Source organism: Momordica charantia (genome assembly GCF_013281855.1).
Source record: "Momordica charantia cultivar OHB3-1 chromosome 9 unlocalized genomic scaffold, Mcharantia_2.0 BLBB01000009.1, whole genome shotgun sequence".
In the NCBI taxonomy this organism is placed as follows: Eukaryota; Viridiplantae; Streptophyta; class Magnoliopsida; order Cucurbitales; family Cucurbitaceae; genus Momordica; species Momordica charantia.
Window position 1 is genome coordinate 19,905,582 of NW_028275167.1, and position 9,013 is coordinate 19,914,594.

General features: G+C 36.4%; 2 non-coding genes across 2 annotated transcripts; both read right to left on the reverse strand.

Moving 5' to 3' along the window:
- Positions 1–7,994: 7,994 nt before the first annotated feature.
- LOC148209167 (small nucleolar RNA snoR114) lies at positions 7,995–8,081 on the reverse strand. Its single transcript, XR_015787502.1, has one exon. It is a non-coding gene; the product is annotated as a small nucleolar RNA snoR114 (small nucleolar RNA).
- A 13-nt stretch (positions 8,082–8,094) lies between these two features.
- On the reverse strand, positions 8,095–8,165 carry TRNAG-GCC (transfer RNA glycine (anticodon GCC)). The gene has a single exon. It is a non-coding gene; the product is annotated as a tRNA-Gly (tRNA).
- Between the last annotated feature and the right edge of the window lie 848 nt (positions 8,166–9,013).

Below are 9,013 nucleotides of genomic sequence, written 5' to 3' on the forward strand. Positions count from 1 at the left end.
GCTCATCCTCTCTCGCACTTTAGAAGCCTCAAGTTTCTGCTGGTCTAAACGCTCATTCTGTTCAAGAATAAACTTAGAAATCTCACTTCGTTTAGCCTGACAAACTTTAAGCTTGGCTTCCAACTCTTCCTCTTCTTGTAGCATGCGCATGTGTTGTTGTTGTAGCTTGTCTTTCTCCTCAAGGGCGCTCTGCTCATCACATAATATCTTCTCCAAGCTAAAGCTGCACTCTTCCAGTTGACGGTCCTTACTTGCTAAAGTCAGCTGAGAAGAAACTGAAGACTGTAGGTTATTATAATCTGCAACCTTCTGAAAATAGTCACCTACAAAGTCTTTGAGAGACGCAAGGTTTATCGCTTTAGTCTCTGAAATGACATGAAAAATTTTGTGCGCCTCTGGCTCAAGATAAGAAGCCTTATCAAGTGAAGTACAAACGAGCTTCTTATGTAGGCGATCCCACATGACTAAAGCAAGTTGCCATTGAACATCAGAAATCACAGTGTCCGCACAGAAGTTGGAGACTTCAGGAGCATCAACACATATCATCTTTTGGGCAGGAATAGCATCATTCAACAAAATTGGGGGAGCTACAACCTTGTCAGTTGGCACCTTGAAACCTCCAACACAAGCAGCAGCAAGATCAGGGACATCGGGACTCATCAAAGATAAAAGACTACTTTCCCCCATATCTTCATGAATGAGATCATCCAAAGGTGACTATAAGTTGAATAAATAAGAGGATTGTTAAGAAAAGTAGTAATAATCATAGAAGACAAGACAAATACAAACAAGAAAATAAAAAGAATTACTCACCAAATATGTAGAAGGAAGAGCAGGACATTCTGAAGCACTCGCAACACCATCAAAGAATTTGTCGTCACAAACTGCTACCGGCTCCGATTTCTTTGATCTCTTCCAATGATGATCACTGTTGCTGCTATGACTCTCCTCATTATCTTCAGCAACAAACTGTTCAACATCTAAAAGATGAATTCTTTTCCCCCCATTGTCATCACCAACTTTCTTTGCAGGTTTTGGTTTATGAGGGGGAAGAGCGGCACTGATCTTCAACTTTTGTATCCCTTCTTCAAGATAATCTCCATGTTTTACTAACCACCATTTTGTATAACGGGGAGTGACTTGGTTATGCGGATCTAGTGAACGTGCAGGGAGACGTACTTGAGATGATGTCCGAGTCAAAATACAAATTCGCCAATGATGCAACACACTATCCAAGCTGGCTGGAGGAACCTCTTCGCTCAAATCCTTTGGTATATCTTGATAAAACCCGAACTGTCGACCAAACCGATAAGGACTATAAGCCACAACGACCATCGAACCCGAGCTTCGTGATGATAAGAAACATGACAGCAAGCTTGAGAAGAGTGATAAATTATGAAATGAAAGTCGCTCGTTTCCTTTCAAATCCTCATCTTTATTCCTAGATTGAAGAGTTGCATGCCATGATATATATCTTCCCCTGTGAATCATATCACGAGCTTTGACAGCGCTAAAGTACTTAGCTCCACCTTCCCCAGAATAATCAACCATCATAGGACCTCTGACTGGCACATAAGTTTTGAAATGTGTGTTGAAATAATGAGCAAGCCAACCATGAATGTAATGTATAGGAAAGCAAGCACCTGAATTCCGAGCAGAAGGCGACGCATTATGGATCTGGCCGAGCCCACGATAAGTGTTGGCCAAAACAGGAACAGCAAGGCTAAACGAGATCCTTTCGGCCATATAACTAGCAGTTTTGAAAAACTTATGGGCGAAGAGACAAATTCTTACTAGGGATGACAAATACACATAACCAGCAGGAAAGAAAAGCGGCCAAATACGTTTTTTCCCTCCATTCATCTTCTATACCCAACTCGTCAAATAACTTAATTTCCCCCGCAGACCAGTCACGACATACAAAAGAAGTCCCGTCTGGATTATGGGTTGAACGAGGTCGAGAATTCTTTTGTGTCCTTCGAGTGGGTGGCTTCGTGTACTTTCGATCTCCTTTAAACCAGAAAGAGATCCACAATTTGACATGGACTTGAAAGTAAACCCCCTCGTTAGATGCTACATGATGATATGTGGCAAAAAGATACTCACAGCTTTTTGGGAGATAATCATCATCCTTAGATGTCGCTAACAACTCCGAACGACATGGAACAACTCCATCATAAAACCTGCCTTTAATAGGAAGTCCTCCTAATCTCCACATATCCCACAAAGAGATGGATAACTCTCCAGATGATGTGTGAAGAGTATTGGTTGAAGGAACACCAAGCTTCACAAAACGCTCGAATTATGTCGTTGTTACGATCATAGGTGTACAAAGAAGCCAGAACAACATCTAACAAATACGTACGTTGTAGTGTATCCTCGTTTCGGGCAACCGTGAATTCTAACCATTCCCAATAATAGGGAATATAAAAGAATTCTTCATGAAGTTTTAACATAGGACCCCAATGAGCCGAGCCTTTGATGATTCGATGACCTAGTGTCGACTCTGGATTTGAACTTGGCTCCTTATTATGTAGGGGAGAGTCTAAAAACCATGCCGCCAAAGAAGGATCCCGAGTCAATGATTTCTCTCTAGACCATCTTGATAAATGGCCAAAATTATCTAAACGAGGCCAACCCTTCGGATTATGTATCGGCTCCTTAACTTGAAGGATAACTCCATTCTTGAACGACTGGTCTTTGTCCTTCAAAATGACTAAACACCTTTTCTTGGGATCAGGGTGTTCTGCAAAATATACCATGATCCTGCACACAAAAAAAAATGGTGTTTAGAAGGGAACATTATGATGACAAAACTTAAAAAAAAAAAAAAAAAAGTAAACAAAGGCGACCATTGCGGACTTAGGAACACCTCAACCAGCGGAAGAGGCGTTAACCTACTCAGCAATGAAATCACTGCGGGGTTGCCAAAAGGTGACCGTTGCTGACCTAGGAACACCTCAACCAATGGAAGAGGCTTTAACCTACTCAGCAATGAAGTCACTGCAAAGACAGACAGGAGGTGACCACCGCTGACCTAGGAACATCTCAACCAGCGGAAGAGGCGTTAACCTACTCAGCAATGAAATCACTGCGGGGTTGCCAAAAGGTGACCGTTGCTGACCTAGGAACACCTCAACCAATGAAAGAGGCTTTAACCTACTCAGCAATGAAGTCACTACAAGGGCAGACAGGAGGTGACCACCGCTGACCTAGGAACACCTCAACCAACGAAGAGGCGTTAACCTACTCCGCAATGAAGTCACTGCAAAGGCAGACAGGAGGTGACCACCGCTGACCTAGGAACACCTCAACCAGCGGAAGAGGCGTTAACCTACTCAGCAATGAAGTCACTGCAAAGACAGACAGGAGGTGACCACCGCCGACCTAGGAACACCTCAACCAACGGAAGAGGCGTTAACCTACTCAGCAATGAAGTTACTGCAAGGCAGACAGGAGGTGACCACCGCTGACCTAGGAACACCTCAACCAGCGAAAGAGGCATTAACCTACTCAGTAATGAAGTCACTGCAAGGCAGACAGGAGGTGACCACTGCTGACCTAGGAACACCTCAACCAGCGGAAGAGGCGTTAACCTACTCAGCAATGAAGTCACTGCAAGGGCAGACAAGAGGTGACCACCACTGACCTAGGAGCACCTCAACCAGCGGAAGAGGCGTTAACCTACTCAGCAATGAAATCACTGCATAGCAAATGTGATTACCGGGGGGATACCTATGAATCAGAGAATATACATATGCGCATATAAAGAAACAAGATGCATAAAATTGGCCATGGATAGAAGGGTTTGAGGACACAATTTACCTCTCAAGAAGCCGACGAAGTTGGATATTACGGTGGCAGTTGTAGATAAATTTGCAAATCTCAATTCCTAAAAGATAATAATCAGAATAACAATAATTAAAAATAAAAATAAATAAATAGTAATAAATAAATAAATCATAAAACAGGCCAAATAAAAAAAATTTAATGTACAGTATTTGTAAAAATGGAGAACCGTGGTAATTGGTAGGTTAATGATTAAAAAAAATCATTCACTCTCCCATACAAAACATAAAGTTAGAATAAAAAAAAAAGGAGATTTCTTACCGACGGCGGGAGTGACAAGCAAAGGAAGAGTATGACGACAACAATAACACAAAGGACTGCATGGAAAATAAAGCGACACGAGCAAAGTTGGAGATTTTTTTTAAAAAAAAAATAATAATAATAAAATAAACGAGTCTCATTAGATTCTCACTGACGATGCGAAATGAAGACGAATAAATGAAGACTATGGCCTCAACAATGATACGAAATGCTGCATAAAGAAGAGAAATATATCATGAAAAGAAGAAGAAAAAAAGAAAAAAGTATTACAGACCTTAAAGCTTCCACAAGAGTAACGATGTTTCTTCGATTTAGCTCCACAAAACTGGAGGAAAACGTCAATCAGACTTGGAAAGAAATAGAAAAGTCTCAATCGTGTGAAGTCAAAACTAAACTTCTTTCTTTTGGATTTAATATTTCACTTTGTTAATACTAAGGATGGAGATTTAAGAAACCATAAATGTCGTTCAATAAGCACAAACAATTGGGAACATATATGAAGAATTGACGAACAAAAAAAAACGAAAAAATAGAAAATCACAACACCCGAAGATTGGACGTTCGGCGGCGACGTTCAAGGAATTATTCGGCACGATTTCAAGAAACTATTCGTTTCAGTCGGGGTTCGGCGTTCTGTGTTCAGCGTTCAGCGGCGGCGTACGACGTTGGACGAGAAGTTCCTGCTGGCTCTAGCGTTCAGCGGCGGTGTTCGAACGCTCAGCAGCAGACGAGAGAAATTTTGTGTTTTGCGACGTGGGAACACAAATATACCGCCGACGAAATGTTGGAAAATCGAAGACAAAATTAGCATATTTGGGATGGTCAAGGGTCGTGGATGGTTAAATAAAATTTGGCAAATCCCAAAATTCAAGCGAAATTTAAATCACAAATTTCGTTTGAAATCAAATCTTGGATGATTTATTTTCCATTCAAATTAGATGCCTTTTTTGCCAAAGAATTATTCCTTTTTTCGTAAATTCTTTGCTCAAATAAAAAAAAGAAGAAGGGGGTGTACAAAAAAAAAGTCAAACTTAACCCCCAATTCGTGAAAAAAAAACATGGCATAATATTTGTCCAATTTATGACATGTTGCAAATCTTATATGTCATACTTTACCCAGATATTCTACTCCAAAATTCAGAGGTATCAGTAGAAATTTGATCGAAAAAAAGAAAGATCAAATCAAAAGTCGGCGCCAAAGCTGATATGTACGTTAAATCAAACTTATGAACCATATTTCATATTTTGATCAGATGTCACATATTACATTTTTCTTTTTCGAGATCCACACACGAGAGGGCATTTGTTGACGGAGAAATTTCAACTAATCACTAAATGCCATGTCACAATTTTAAATTATATTTAAGACCAATCATAAAATTACACGTGTCCTAATTAATTTAAATTGTGTCCTAAATCAATGGATGAAATAATGCCACGTGTCTCTCCTATGACCGTCCGATGAAATCGATTAATCAGACCAAACCCATAAGGAGATTGGACTCAAGCCCATGGCCCATATGTGACCCATCAAGTCTCTATAAATAGAGAGAGTCACATCCCATTGAGGGGAGAGTGGAGGCATTCAGAGGATTGAGAAGAATTGCAGACTCAGAGTTTTCAGCATCCGATGTCAAGCGAAGAATCTAGAGCCTAACTTGAAGACTTGAAGATTAAATTGTCACTCCGCCAAGCAACCGATTGAAGAATTCCTCTCAAGACTTGAAGATCTCACAAGCTGCACTTCAAGTAAAGGAACTCTTCACAAGCTACAAGCCGAAGACTTCACAAGCCGAAAGCTGAAGAATTCCCAAGCCGAAGATTTCATCAAACATCCAGTTTCACAGCCGAAGATCGTAAAGATTCTTCAATACGCTCGAGACTGAAAGTGACAACCTCCTTGATTCGAGAACAAGTTCATTAACCCTCGAAGCGAGCTTACGTCAGAGAGAATTAATCAGAGGATCATACAGTAGAGTTGTAACACTTATACATAAATACAAATACAAGTTCATTAAGTCAAGTTTCCCTTATTGAATTTCTCGTCGAACACCCCTCACATTTGAAAAAATAATAAAAAAGAAGCATAATTGCAAGATCCAATAATTTTAAGGGGTGGATATTCAAACCTCTTACTTTTAAGGGAGGTAAGAAATACAGCTAATTGAGTTGTGTTTATGCCAATAAAATTCTTTTCAATATTAAGGTATTATTTACCAATTAAAGCATAGTTTAGTAGATAAGTTATTTATTACTATTCAATAACAGACATGCATATAAACGACAACATAATATTGAGCTATGGTTTGAATTTTTTGTTTAACAAAAATTATATTATGCATATCTAATAACTTTGAAGACCAAACATGATATATTAAAAACAAACCCGAGAAAAGAAGGGCAACAAGGAAAAAGAGGGAGCAAGAAAACTTTGTCATCTTTCAGAAAATTCAATGTAGTAAATTTATGAGTTTGATTAAAAGATTGTTGGATGATTTGTAATTGAAGAACATGTATTTATATGCAGATATATCATTTATAAATATGGCAGTCACATAAATTTTTGTAGCTTATTGATCATTGTATTTGGAAAGTAGACCACTTAAGGTAACTTCCACCTTTACTTTCATTATTAGTTTTGTAAGTTCATATTAAGAAAACTTTACGAGTTGAATATAATTTTTTAATCGTGTATATTCTTAGCGATTCTACTTTTTCTCTTCGGTCTAAAAGTTTAAATCATCATTTTCACGTTTGTTATATCAAAAAAAAATGTAACGATTCGTCGACCTGAGACGAAGAGAAAGGTCGAGATATTTTCTTTAGTTATTCAGTTAAACCAAGTATTCGTTACTGTTTTTAAAAAAAATATATTATATATATATATTTATTTATTTATTTATTTATTTATTTGTAGTATAATTAGTTTTTTTTTTAATTTTATAATCTTATAAGTCATCTACTATTAAATTTGATATCGTTGATACATCAAAAGTGAATTAATTCAATAAATTTATTTTATTTTATTTTGATACATTAAAAAAGAGTGAATTAATCATTTAAAATAGTTGTAAATATTATAATAATTTATTGTAATAAAAATGATATATATATATAAACTTTTTGTCCATCTAGACTGTAAAAATTTCTTTCATTATCGTGTAAAAGTATATATATATATATATATTTAGATATCATAGACATTAATTTAGTATGTCTAGTATGGTGTGGAATAAATGTTTTTTTTACGACTTTAAACTTTTTTTATTATATGATATTCAAATTATCCTTTATTTAATTTTTTCTGGTCAAGAAAAAAGATACCAATTTGTACCTGACAAGTTGTACCAAAATTATCTTTTATTTGCTTTAAAATGAACCATTTTGATAAAGATTTACATATGAATAAAGAAACACCATTATCAGGGATCAAATCAAAGGTAAGATTAGTGACGAGCGGGAACACACACCACTGTACTACAACACAACGAACTTCGTGTTCATGCTTTGATTTATTTTTTTTTTTAACAAATAACAGGTTTTTGAAAAAAAATCCATATATAATTAAGAAAATGACGTTGTCAGGGATCGAACTTTTGGAGAGTGAGCTGAAAAATAGGAGGCGGGCTCAAGCGAGTTCTGCAGTTCACAGTCTGGCCGGAAAATAATTTAAAAATTAAAATAAAAAAAAAACGTTCCTAAAAAGTCAAAATTTATAGATAAATATAAAAAAACACCGTTGCCGGGGATCGAACCCGGTTCACCCGCGTGACAGGAGGGAATACTCACCACTATACTACAACGACTTTCCGTTCATCAAGTGACTTTACCCTTTTTAACAAATAAAAACATTTTCCAAAAAAATTAAAACGAAAAGGAAAATACAGCTCGGATGCGCCAATTCTTTCGTCTGGGATCAGACGGTTGTGATCGACCATCGATCACGGACGGCACAGATTTCTTCATGGCTGGATATCAAATTTCTGCACCAGCCGGGAATCGAACCCGGGTCTGTACCGTGGCAGGGTACTATTCTACCACTAGACCACTGGTGCCACGTTGTTAAAATTACAAAGTTTAATTTATTTTTCTATTTTTTCAATTTTAATTCAATTATTTTTTTCTTCCTCCCCCTTTCAATCTGTCTCTTTTTTCGTTTTTAAAGTTTCAATCTCTTAAAAACCACTACTAAATATATAGTATAATGGAATAAAATTAACAAGCTAAGATTTTTGTTTTTCTATACTATAATGAAAGGATTTCTTAAAAAATATTTTTAACCCATAATATCCTTCTTAATTTTAAGCAAATTACATAAATGTCATGTTTTATAATAATTGAAAGTTGAATACAGGTAAAATTATTAATTAATTATTTCATAACAGCCACCATAGAAATCCGTTAGAAAAGTTTCATTGAAATGTTGAAAGAAGAATCGAAGAAATAAAATCATTGGCCAATACATTTTATTTTAGTGACAAATTCAGTTAAAAAAATTATTATCATGATTGCTAAAATGTAACAAATAACTATTCACATTCTTAATGAAATATATAAATATAACTATTCAAACTCTCCAACCCAAAAACTTATTCAAACCTTCAGTGGCTATGAAATTTGGGTTAATTGAAATTCCAACATTGGACTATCCTCTACGCATAATCCCTACGAAATAATCCTTTTTTCCTTCCAAATGTCAGGTATTTCCCTCACCAAACATGTTGTCATTAAACTACTCAAATATGGAACAGAAGGAGAAATATGGCAATTGTGCTCATATCCTCCTTAATTTATGCGGTGTCTAATTTTAATCCTTCAAATTTGATAAAAAAAATGTAATATATAAGAAAGTTTTGACTTTGTAAAATCAGTTTATTTAAAAGACAAATTATTATTATTAATA